Source organism: Amblyomma mixtum, chromosome 2 (assembly GCF_055824585.1).
Source record: "Amblyomma mixtum isolate Tamu chromosome 2, ASM5582458v1, whole genome shotgun sequence".
NCBI classification, from domain to species: Eukaryota; Metazoa; Arthropoda; class Arachnida; order Ixodida; family Ixodidae; genus Amblyomma; species Amblyomma mixtum.
The window spans coordinates 295,553,400-295,565,881 of record NC_143013.1 but is presented as its reverse complement, the minus strand read 5'-3'; positions in this window follow the sequence as shown (position 1 = coordinate 295,565,881).

Sequence of the window (12,482 nt, the reverse complement as noted above, 5' to 3'; positions counted from 1 at the left end):
GGGACCCCTATTTTTAGGGAGAACAACCTGGGTCTCAATCCTCACCACTGGCTATGCTATGCAAAGCCACCTGCCGGTGACAATGGCGGGTGTCTTCGCCATTGAGCCATTTTCCGGTAGGGGTATAGTGGCTCGATGAGATATATGAATGTGACACGTTTTGCGTTATTCGCGCTGATAAAGCTAGGAAATACCACGCATGACGTGCAGGGAGTCAAAAATAACCGCCTGGTAAAAGCACCCACCACTTACACATCGGCGGCCTTGTGTGCCAACCCACTGTAACCATATCGGTGCAAAATGAGGATTGCGGGAGATATATTTCATCTCCACCCTGCTCGGGGACCCCTATTTTTAGGGAGAACAACCTGGGTCTCAATCCTCACCGCTGGCTATGCTATGCAAAGCCACCTGCCGGTGGCAATGGCGGGTGTCTTCGCCATTGAGCCATTTTCCGGTAGGGGTATAGTGGCTCGATGAGATATATGAATGTGACACGCTTCGCGTTATTCGCGCCAATAAAGCTAGAAAATAACGCGCCTGGCATGCAGGCAGAAAGCGAAACAGCGGTCACGTCCCAAGACGAGCTCACCGCGTCCTAATCTCAAGCAAAACCATGTCATTACCTGGGTCCCGGGCCGCGACGGCCTGACTGGTAACATCAAGACTGATACCCTAGCTCGCGATTATACTCTCCGAGCAGGGTCTGCTCACTCCGAGCTCGGCCTCATGGGCATCCATTACGGCATACGCCTATAAACCTCGCTTCTCAATAGGCACCTATACCCCCCCCCCCCATGCATTTTTCCCCAGAAGGCTTCTGCCTTCTCCGGCGAGTTTAGGCAGACAACTCACAAACCGGGTGTGGAGGTTGTGATAGCGGCCGGGCTGTTATGACGTCGTAAGCTGACTTGATCCCTCTCTTCCAATCAAGAAATTTAGTTACTGAAAAGCTGTACTGGAATTTTTTTTTAGACGATAACCTTTGCCAAGAAAACAATGACAACAATGCCACTGAGCCAGTAATGGCATGAAGTTTCGTTTAGAGTAATATCTGCGGCTTATTTTTCGGTGTTTGTGGGAAGTTGACGGTGTTGGGTAGTGTACTTAACAATGAAGTGTACTTAACAATAGTGTACTTAACAATGAAGTGTACTTAACAATGATGCAACTAAAAAATTCAACCAGTTGTGATGTCCATGACGTGAAAATCAAGCCTGTAAAGTATGTCCTCGATGTTATATCACCTATCCTGTCATACATTTTTAACTTGTGCATAAGCTCTGGAGTCTTTCCTAATGACATGCAAATAGCAAAAGTACGAGCTATACACAAGAAAGGTGATCATAACAATCTTAATAACTATCGCCCAGTTTCTATTCTTCCAGTGTTTTCTAAAGGGTTAGAAAAACTTATTCTAATACGCTTTGAAACGTTTTTTGAAAAAATGAATAGCATAACTGATTCCCAGTACGGTTTTCGGAAGTTTCGATCTACCCAACTTGCCTTGCTTGACCAGAAAGAATACATTTTAACCAATATAGATAGTAAAAGGTATGTAGTAGGCATATTTCTGGATTTTACCAAGGCATTCGACTACCTCAACCGAAATCTCCTCCTCGAAAAATTAAAACATTACGGTGTTCGCGGGCTACCATTTGAGCTAATTAAATCGTACCTCTCAAATCGCGTACAATATGTTGAGCTAAATGGTTATTCTTCAAGCGTGACTTGTACTAAATCAGGAGTCCCGCAAGGAAGTATCTTGGGGCCATTTTTATTTAATATATACTTAAATGACATTGTGAACGTGGATATGCAGACTAAGTTCGTCATCTATGCCGATGACACTAGCATTTTTTGTGCTTCCGATAAATGTGCAGAATTGTTTAGCACTGCAAATTCCGTGTTAGCTAAAGTAAGTGATTGGGCAAAACACAATGGACTAATAATTAATAGCTCGAAATCAAAAGCGATCGTTTTCCGCGCGAAATCAAGACTAGTTCCGTCTGAGTTAAGACTTAAGTTAAATGGTTCGGAGATAGATGTTGTCGGCGAATTTAAAACACTAGGGGTTATTTTTACAGAAACGATGTCCTGGAACAGGCACACAGAATATATAGCCTCAAAAATCGCGAGTGTAGTTGGGATTCTCCACAGAAACAAATATTTTCTACCGAAAAATGTCATGATGCTTCTATACAACTCTCTTTTTCTGTCTTACTTAAATTACTGCATACTCGTGTGGGGAACGACCACAATGACCGGTATCCAGAAACTTAGCAGACTACAGAGTAAGGCAGTTAGAATCATTACACACTCTGCACATGATTCTAATGTACAGCCATTATTCCACAAGCTGGGCCTATTACACATTAAAGAGATGTACAAGTACAACCTATGTCTCGCATTAATTCGAGAAAGGAGGCAAAATAGCAAAATCCTAACAAAATTAGCACAACTAGCCGTTAAAAGTTCGTCAGGTCACTTCACAAGAAAACCAGAATACTGGAAAGTTGGCTCCTGCAGAACAAATTACGCTGCACAAACCCTAAAACACCGCATTCCTTCGGTCTTAAACTCCTATTTGTCTGAAGATGTAGACATTTTAGCGCTGAATTCTACGCAGCTTAAGAATATTTTTCTTCAATAAAACGCAAACTGTATGTAACCGCTATTAATATTGTATAATTCATAGAGATGTTCTGTTGTTAGTCCTGAAATCTGATGTATCACTTTTTCGGTAACCATGTTCAAATTCCATGTTCAATTAACAATGTTCAATGTACCTTCCTGAGATTTTTTTTTTTTTCAGTATCATGTTTTGTTGCCATGTATTGTTACAATAGGCATTTCTTCATTTAGTCGTGTCAAAACGACTGTTCTTCTGATATGCTTTTTGTTGCTAAATGTTTCTGTCAAGTGCCACCTGTCGTTTTCATATAGGGGGGCGGGGACCAGTCAAGCTGCGGTTGCAGCTTTTAGCCCCGTCTCCCTCCATCTTTTTTTGATGGAAAATAAAGTTTTATCTTTTTATCTTATCTATATATGAATGGAGGCTTCGAACACTCAGGCAGCGCCATTTTCGCCGGATGAGGGCTATACTGCTCGTTCCTCCACCTACCCCACACTCGGGTTGCAGCGCGCTGGCCCACGCTGCTGTTGTTGTTGTTGTTGTAGCCTTTGACAGAATGGCACATACCCACACTGGGGGATCGGCCAAGAATCGGGAGGTAAAGGTTGGTATTCACCTGTACATAGTAAAGGCAAAAGAAAAGCACACGGGAGAGGAACACCGGGGGAGTCTACCACAAGAAGGGCAGGGAGAGGATGAAAAAATAATAAAAAATAAAAATAAAATAATAATAATTATAAATAATAATAATCATAAATATATATATATGGATATATATATATATATATATATATATATATATATATATATATATATATATATATATACACAAATTTCGCCTACATCGCGCCAAAATACATGCGGTTTGAGAAGCTTGCAGGCAAAGCAACCTCTCCAGTGCACGTAACTCGTCGAAATAGCCAAAATTTGTTGGGCCACAGCGCCGAGGATAATCGCGTTCTCGAAATTCCAAAAACGGATATGGACATCACTTACGGTGGGCTACATGCCTCTCAGTAATTAAGGAGCCCAACGGTAATAGTTTAAAAGTTAACTATTAAATATTGGTTAACAAGCCTGATAGTTAGCACGTCTTAGCTGCATTATGATGTACTACACCACTGACAATGCTATGCCAGAAAAAGCGCGCATCTAATTCAAATAGCTTATTTTTAAAAATTGCAGAAAGTCTTAGGTGAAACACCCTGTATATATATATATATATATATATATATATATATATATATATATATATATATATATATATATATATATATATATATATATATATATATATAGGAGTTTGGATTGGAGAGAGAGAGTGAGAGAGAGAAAAGAGAAAGATTCATTCGAAAAATAATGAAGCATAAAAAGAAAATACTGAAAGCTTTAGCAAGGCAGTCGATGAGATTCCAGCAAGAAATTTTGAACAGCGTCACAAACAGACCTGTGGCTGCACCCAAGCGTGGTGGCACCAAATGATAGCAAGCGTGGGCTGCTCAAACTAAGGCCAAGTTGCTGTAAGGGCAACTCCACGGCCCGCTCCACGGTGTGCGACTCCTGCTCTTCATCGCCCTATCGCTGGCGCACCTCGTCTGTATTTGTTCACCTTATGTTCCAACTTCGTGCCGCGACAACGGCGACGACGATGACCGACTTTCCAGCTTCATTTGAAATGCTTAACGACTTGGAAGAATTGGGGAGATATGGGAGGAGAGGCCTTTGTTCGGCAGTGTTCGTGGTCAGACTGCTGATTATGATTTCGATGATGACTCTCTACTGCATATACGATTCCTGATATACAACCACGGTCTGTATGGCAAAAGAGGACCTATTTTTAACATTCCAGTCGGCACAGACGAAATGCGCAACGCTTTGCCTAGGAACACGGAACAAAACTGATTGACTGCCAGCGGCCTCTTCCGCTAGATGGATGGTAGTGCGTTGGAGCTCAGGGTACGGGCTTCTTAGCAGCCCCCCCCCCCCCCCCCCCCCCCAAGGCTGCTCTACCGTCAATATTTTTGCCTGCCCCGGGAGAATTTGGCCTCTAACCGCGGACGCGCAGCTCCACGTCTCCTAGGTCTGCGTGCCGGGGTTGGGGAGCAACGTCTTTTCTGATGAAGTAAAAGTTGTTCAATCAATCAAAAACAAAAAGATCGATTGATTCGCGTGCACAACAAGCGCGGAATGGGGACCTAGCACGCGTGTCTGTCCGGGATTGTGAAGAAGGAAGCTAAGGTGGACGTAAACAAATGTGTGCGATGTGTCGTGACATACAAGGCGGAATGAAAGTGTACTGCCACGCATTTCCGTACGATCGGCGCAATAGATCACCTGTCAATTTTTATATATATAAAATAATGAACTCCTCTCCTCAAAGCCGAACTCGGATGCTTATTGGGGCTACTGTGTTGGTGTTTCGACGTTCACATATTTCAATGAAATTTTTACCACTCCTCTCTGCCGTGAAACTTTCCACCATTCTACGCTGTCGAGTGATTATTTATTTCCTCGGTTACTGACTTTAATAGTGGCTTTTTGGTCTCCTTTGTTCAAGACGCAACACTGCGTTTCAACAGACAAATATTGGTTTTGTTTGTCGCATACATTACACTGTGCCTCACGATCCGCACTTGCTGAAAAAGAAACTAATGGTTTATGTGCATTTAACGTCCCAAAGCGACTCAGGCTATGAGGGACGCCGTAGTGAAGGGCTCCAGAAATTTCGTCCACCTGGGGTCCTTTAACGTGCACTGACATCGCACAGTAGACGGGCCTCTAGCATTTCGCCTCCATCGAAATGCGACCGCCGCGACCGGGATCGAACCCGTGTCTTTCGTGTCAGCAGCCCAGCGCCATAACCACTGAGCCACCGCGGCAGCTGAACAAGAAACATTTCCCTAGTTAACTGCCATTTCATATAATTTATGAACAAGGTGAGAAATTACGGTAGCTATAGTTTAGCTATTCAACGTGCGTACGAGAATTTTTATGGCATTGTTTGCGGCGTCATTGTTGCAACACACAAACCAGTGCGACCTCAGTTTTGGTTTTCTGCTTATGGCTTTTTGATTGTTTTACTCGCTATTTCATGAAATGACTACGTAGCCGCAGCGAAGAGCGAAGACTGCGAGAAATGCAGTTCGTCTATCGATTGAAAATATTCAGTAAACACGCGCGATTTTCATATTAGTTGTAGTTATAGTAGTTTAGATTGTCAATGATTCCACAATGTCAAAGACGAAATTTGTGCTTCGTTGGTCTCCCGCGCTTCCCTCACGCAACACTGACTCAGTTCCGACCTTTGCACACAACGCTCGCATGGCAATGAACGCACATCGCGGGAGATCGCGAAAAAAAAATGAAAGAAAGAAAAGCGAGGGGACAGCTTTCAGGCGTCTGAGTAAAGTTCGCACATACGCCAACAGTGAAGCAAGAATATATAAAATTTTTCAGATTATGTCGAACGTACTTCAATACAGGAAGAATGCTTTGTGGAGATTACTTTTTCGATTCAAACTTTTCCTTTTCTGCTGTTGGCCAGTGCCGCCTTTGATGCTGAAGTCGTGGGCTGATATTGCTTGCTATTAGGTTTCACCTGTGACGTCACTCGCGTCTCCACCAATAGTAAAGGGTCAAAGACGAAGTAAACTGGGAAAATAATATTTACAAAGTATTGAGGCAGAGGGCACTTTTTGACAAAGAAGCGTTTTTGACATGTATTGACGCCTCGTGCCTCAGCGTCACTGAAGGGTAGAGGCACGTTCGCAGGGAGGCTCGCATGGTCAGGCCAATATATCTCGAGTTAGAAGGAATTCGACCTTCTTTCTCAGTTCAGCTGACGCCCACTGAAGGAAAAACGGGGCCGCTCAACTGGTTTTAATAACCCAAAATATTGAGGCGAGGAGCTTGTAAATGTGTGAGAAGTGGCAAGTATCGGGGCAATCACAAAGTTGGGCGCGGCCACATTTGAAGCGAAGGGGATTTTCAGTTCACTTAAACGACGTTTAACGAAGAAGTGCTCTGAAGGAGCACAGTTAGGCATACATCACTATCTTCCATCCGCTCCTTGGGACGAAGATGAGGCAGGGAGTGTGTTTTATATATGTTTACTTGCATTAAAAGCATACATTGCATGCATCGCAGATTATTAGACTGAACTCTCACGCTTCGATTGCATGCCTGACTGCTCACGCTCTATTAAGCGTCCGGTTGAGCTCCGCAAAGAATGGACTGCCTCGCAGCCGCATGCCAGCTAGCAGTAGCATACCTGTTCGGCACGCTATTCCTCCCTTGCTGTCCCTTTTTCTATTTGCATAAGTTATTCCTTCTTCATCTGGTGCAGGATGGCGAGCCAGAATTTTTCTCCGGTCGATCTTCCGCGTACCTCTCTCCATTTTATACTTTACACAGACGCTCGAACAAATAAAACATATACCCTCTCCGTAGACGTGCATTTCGCTATTTACAGCATTATATTCTAGCTTGATATCGTCCTGCAAGAACATAGCTATTTTGAGGGGTTATCATTTCCCACGCTTCTGCGGCGAGCTCCCTCCCTGGGCGTCGTCTCCGCAGGGTACAGCGTAAACGGAGCCTACCTAAAACTATGCAGTGTTCTGGAGGCTAGTGCCGGCGTAAACTGATCAAGATCTTAACTTCCAACGCTGCTAGCAATTAAGTCATTTGCTTGCACCACGTACGACCTAGTCAGGATAGCCAGTGACCCGATACGATACGATACGATACGATACGATACGATACGATACGATACGATACGATACGATACGATACGATACGATACGATGCGATGCGATGCGATGCGATACAATGCAATACGATGCGATACACGACAGGAAACGACGCGATGCGACAAGACACGATTCTATACGATGTTCGAGGCACTGATCAATCAGAAGGCCTATTTCGCCGCGCAGAGCCTTCAACATGTTTAAGAGGAGTATGAAAAGTTTCTACCCAGCGACTCATTTTTTCTTACTTTCGCACTGAACTTGAGAAGGCAAGGGGATCGTGCTGACAAAGAAAGAAAAATCAGTAAAATATATATATATTAAAAAAGAAAGAAAGAAATGTATGCTTCTCCCACACTCAAGGTGGAGATGAGTCGCGTTTCATATTTCTTCGGCATGTATATATTCGACCCACTGATTACATTTGACGCAGTGTAACAGCGCTGCACCTTATTGTGATCAACCTAAACAGCGCCTGAAGGCATCTTTCGCAAGTGCAAGCGAAATGTGACAGGCGCCCGATTTCAAAACCCCGCGTCATGCCATCAGCCCGCGTATAATTTCCACCCGGCAATATTGGTGGCTTCAAACGTTTTCACTTCGCGCGAGATCGACATTCGGGAGCGCGTGCTTCTTTCACTTATACGCCGTTTCTCTCTTTCCTTCTCTTGTTAGCTGTCGGAGCCCGGTCGAAATCGGGATTCTCTGTTGAGCAAGCAGGCAATGCCCGCGTCATGAATGCGCGGTCGCAAAAAACTGACGGCGCACCGACCTGGAAAAAAGGATCTACGCACACGCACGCACGCACGCTCGCTCGCACGCACGCACGTGAAATAACAAACGATAACGATACAAACTTGTAAGGGCAACCAAAAGGGCACACTGCCGTCAGTTTTGAAACGCCGCCCACAACACGACGAGTAAGGCATACCCAGAAAATTGATGTACGTTTGTGTTAAGCCTTTAAGTACAGCGCCGATAAATGTAAAAAAAAAGAAAAAACTAAGTTGGACAACGCACTTTGGCGCAGCTATACCGGATGTTTCATCTAAGGTGTTTTGCAATTTTCAAAGTAGGCTTTTAAAATTTAAAAAGAGCGCTTTTTTTTCGGCATAGCATCGTCGGCGGTATTGCGCATCAGAATACAACTAAGACGTGCTGATTAGTAGGCTGGTTAACTAGTAATAAACAGTTAACTTTGTAATTATTGCTATTAGCGTCCTTATTTATTGAGAGGCGTGTAGCCCGTCGTATGTAATATCCATATCAATTTTTAGAATTTCGAAAACGCAGTTACCCTCGGCGCTGTGGCCCCACAAATTTTGGCTATTTCGACCAGTTACGTGCACTGCAGAGGTTACTCTGCCTGTAAGCTTTTCGAAACCGCTTGGACTACATGCACCGAGAAAAGCGCTTCTCTAACTCAAAAAGCTTATTTTTAAAAATTGCAGAAAATCTTGGGAGAAACACCGGATCAACAATACCTATACACTCGTAAGGTCGCCACCAATTTGTTGACTGTCTTGAAATCCAGCACCACGAAATTGCTCTTTCTATTCTTGTGTTACTTTCCTTATCATGCTTTTTTCTTTTCTTTTCGGTGTGAGCACGCAGTCTTCGATAAGTCGAGACCTTCAGTCACCTTACTCGTTACTGAGGGCAAAAATAGCTTCCGAGAAACGTCCTTCTTACACATGTAAGCCTACGCTGTTCATCTATAAAAAAACGGCTTTGCAAGGAAAGGATCGTTGCTCAAGGACTCTATTTGGCTCTGTCACAACCTTAAATCCTTTTTGCGGCCGGGCAAGCTGCAATCGCGACGTTTCCAAGTTTAGTTTGCAATATGTTTTTGGTTCCCGCAGTATTGGAGGTACAGCCACGCGCTCATGTTGCTGCTAAAGGTCAGCATGATTCAGAGTTATCTCCAGGGCTTCGCATCAGGCATTCTCTGAGCTCATCTGTACAGTTCTTAGCTATATTTGCATGTAGCGACACCTGGCGAAGTCAGAGTGGACAAAAACAGACAGAGTAGACTTACGATTACGGTAGCAAAAATTTGAGTGCAGGTCTTCACACGCCACTTGCCACTGCTGGTTCCAGGAGACGTACAACTGGTTACGCCGACAACGTCGATGACGACTACGATGCCAATGACTACGACGTGGAACGCAGGAATGAACACTTGAGAGCTTCGCTCTAAATTGGCTTATAGCTAGCTGCCGTTGTATACAATGAAGTGCGTGTATAATTTCTTCGTTGTATAATTCTACGCTGTAAACTTTCTTTTCTACGTTGTATACTTTCTTCCGCAAACGCGAAAGCAAGAATGAACGTGAAGAACCCGAACTGGGAGACTAAAAATGCAATAGGCTTCGCATTTTGCGCCCACCCCGGCTTCGTACAGGGTGAGAAGGTGCTAGACAAGGCCAGCTGTAGCGACCTTAGGAGGGTGAAGTCTACGTGTAGAATTCGCTTAGTTTCGAAAATGGAACGAGGAAATTTACTGAGGAAGAAAGCAAACAAACGAGCTAGTAGTAAGAGGGAAAGTAGAGGTGTTGAATCTCGCTCTAGAACAGGTACGCTTTCAGCAAGAATGGTGGCCTTAGAATATGACAGCCTTAACAACACAGCCAGAGACAGGCCAATAAAAGTAGGAAGTAGGGTAGCTAGACAGGATTCTGGCAAGCTCTTTTCAGGAGGCAAAATACCTGATTAAGAAATGCCAGCGCATGAAAGATCAAACTTCCTATTTTAAGGGCAACTGCTGGTTTTTTTTCTACCTTCATGGATTTTACTGAAACTTTTACGGTACTTTCTCCGCTGTCTCGTGATCTCTTGTGCAAAATTTCGTCTCATCGAAGCGTTTTGTTGCTGCGCAAATTGACTTAATAATTTATTTTTCGTGGCCTTGATCAGAGTGATCTGTACAGGCAACCTTGCTTGTGTGACGTCAGAGCTCGCATGGCCATCGATATAGTAGCGGGAAAGTGAAAGAGGAGAAGTAGCAGAGGTATTCTTTACGAATTCTTAGGGCAGCCAAGCTAATCATGATGCTAATGACAGAGGTAGTGGCCCCCAAGGAAACGGATGATTTCAGTGTCACTAAAGAGGAAGTAGGGAAAGCCTTGCAAGCAATGCCAAAAGGAAAGCGGCAGGCAAGGACCAAGCAACTGCAGGGCTGTTGAAGAACAGTAAAAGCATTGCGCCTGGAAAATATAGCCCCTTAGATATGCTACGCTCTACACTTCGAGCGTGCCGGAAACACCGGAGAGGCGGGGGGCGCTGACTGGCGGATGGGGTTAGGAAGTTTGTGGGGAGTATGCTGGCCGCAGCTGTCTCAGGATAGGGCTCATTAGTTTGGTTTGGTTTATGGGGTTTAACGACCCAAATCGACTCAGGCTGTGAGGGACGCCGTAGTGGAGTGCTCCGGAAATTTCGACCACCTGGGGTTCTGTAACGTGCACTGACATCGCACAGTACACGGGCCTCTAGAATAGTGCACTGCACGGGCTCGGGCCGGCCCGAAAGCCCGGGCCCGGCCCGGCCCGCGGGCCGGGCCGGGACATGATCTGTTTTGCCGGGCCTGGGCCGGGCCCGGGCCTGAAGTTGCGGGCCTGGGCCGGGCTCGGGCTTAAAGCTGTGGACGCGGGTGGGGCTTGGGTCCGTACAGAAACGGCTGGTGTACGACTGACTATTCATTCACTATTGCAGAGTGAAGTACAGTCTTTGTCAAAAGTTTAGAGCCCAGGGGGTTCATTTTCAAGCTTTATATTGGGACTCCAGGAGTATTCATGGAAGTCCTACCTATTGCAGGAGGCAGTATCAGAAACCTTCTCATGTCCAGGAAATTTGGAGCGCTAGAGATCCATTAAGAACGACACAGTGTGGCTCAGAAGAAAACCCCCTGGGCTCCAAACTTTTGACAAAGGCTGTACATAACTGCGACATTGAAGCAGCGACACGGATGAGCTATGGGTTATAGTACGCGCTGAGGAAAAACTAAACTTTATTCATTGACTTATTTATTTCGTTATTTCCACGCCGTGGTGGCTTAGTGGTCAAGGCGCTTGATTACTGAGCCGGGGAACCAGGGTTTGCTCCTATCCTCAGCGGCCGCATTTCTGTTTAGGCGGCAAGCATGACAGCCATGTACAGTCAGGGATAAAAGTCTCCGGACCACGTGTTCCTCTAACGAAGCCGATAGCCCTGCTATTAGTCGGCGGCTGGAGACCACACTTGTGGAGGTAAAAGTTAAATTTTTGTTCTTTCATCTCCATAAGTGCGGTCTCCAGCCGCTGTCTGATAGTAGAGCTATAAGCTTCGTTTGAGGAGCACGTGGTCCGGAGACTTTTGTCCCCGACTGTACTTTGTAGTATCATTGCTGGTTGAGGAAACCCAGGTGGTCGAAATGATCCGGAGCCCTTTGCTTCGGTATCTCTCACAGCCTGACTCCCCTTGGGCCCTTAAGCCCCAAAAACATAGCTTTAATTTTATAGCTATATTTTTCTCATGTGAGAAAATTCACAAACTAAAGCGCGTTTTGCTTTCTTTTTGATGAGCTGACCGGAACGTCTCGTAAATGAAATAGCCACAAAAGCTCGTGAGAGTTTGTAAGTCGCATCGAATAAGCACATATATCTCTCCTCGCTTCTTCAGCCTGGTTGTCATGACAAGGGTTTGCCCTATAAGTTATCACGTCGTTCGCACGTTATCTTCTGCTCCACCAGTAAGAGTAAAATTCAAACGGTCTTAATTGGCCATTGATCATTCGTCATCCCAAAGTTTAGGACGCTTATAGTCTTCAAAACACACACCATGAAATACTCAGGTCTTTTAGCTTTTCGTTTCTGCTTAAAGGCGACCAGTTCGGCTATGATTTCAACCTGTGAGATCGCGTTCACTAAAAAAATGTCATCCCACTGCTTGCTAGGCAGCTTTAATGTTTATTATTCTGGGCGGCAAAATATAACTGATTAAAATCATGGGGGAATGCAAAGTAGTCTATTATGAGCGTATGCAGCCCTTTTTATTTCGCTTTCGGAACATCCTAGTTTATCTTTGCGCACCTACACGAGATCACTGTCCAAAAGAGGACC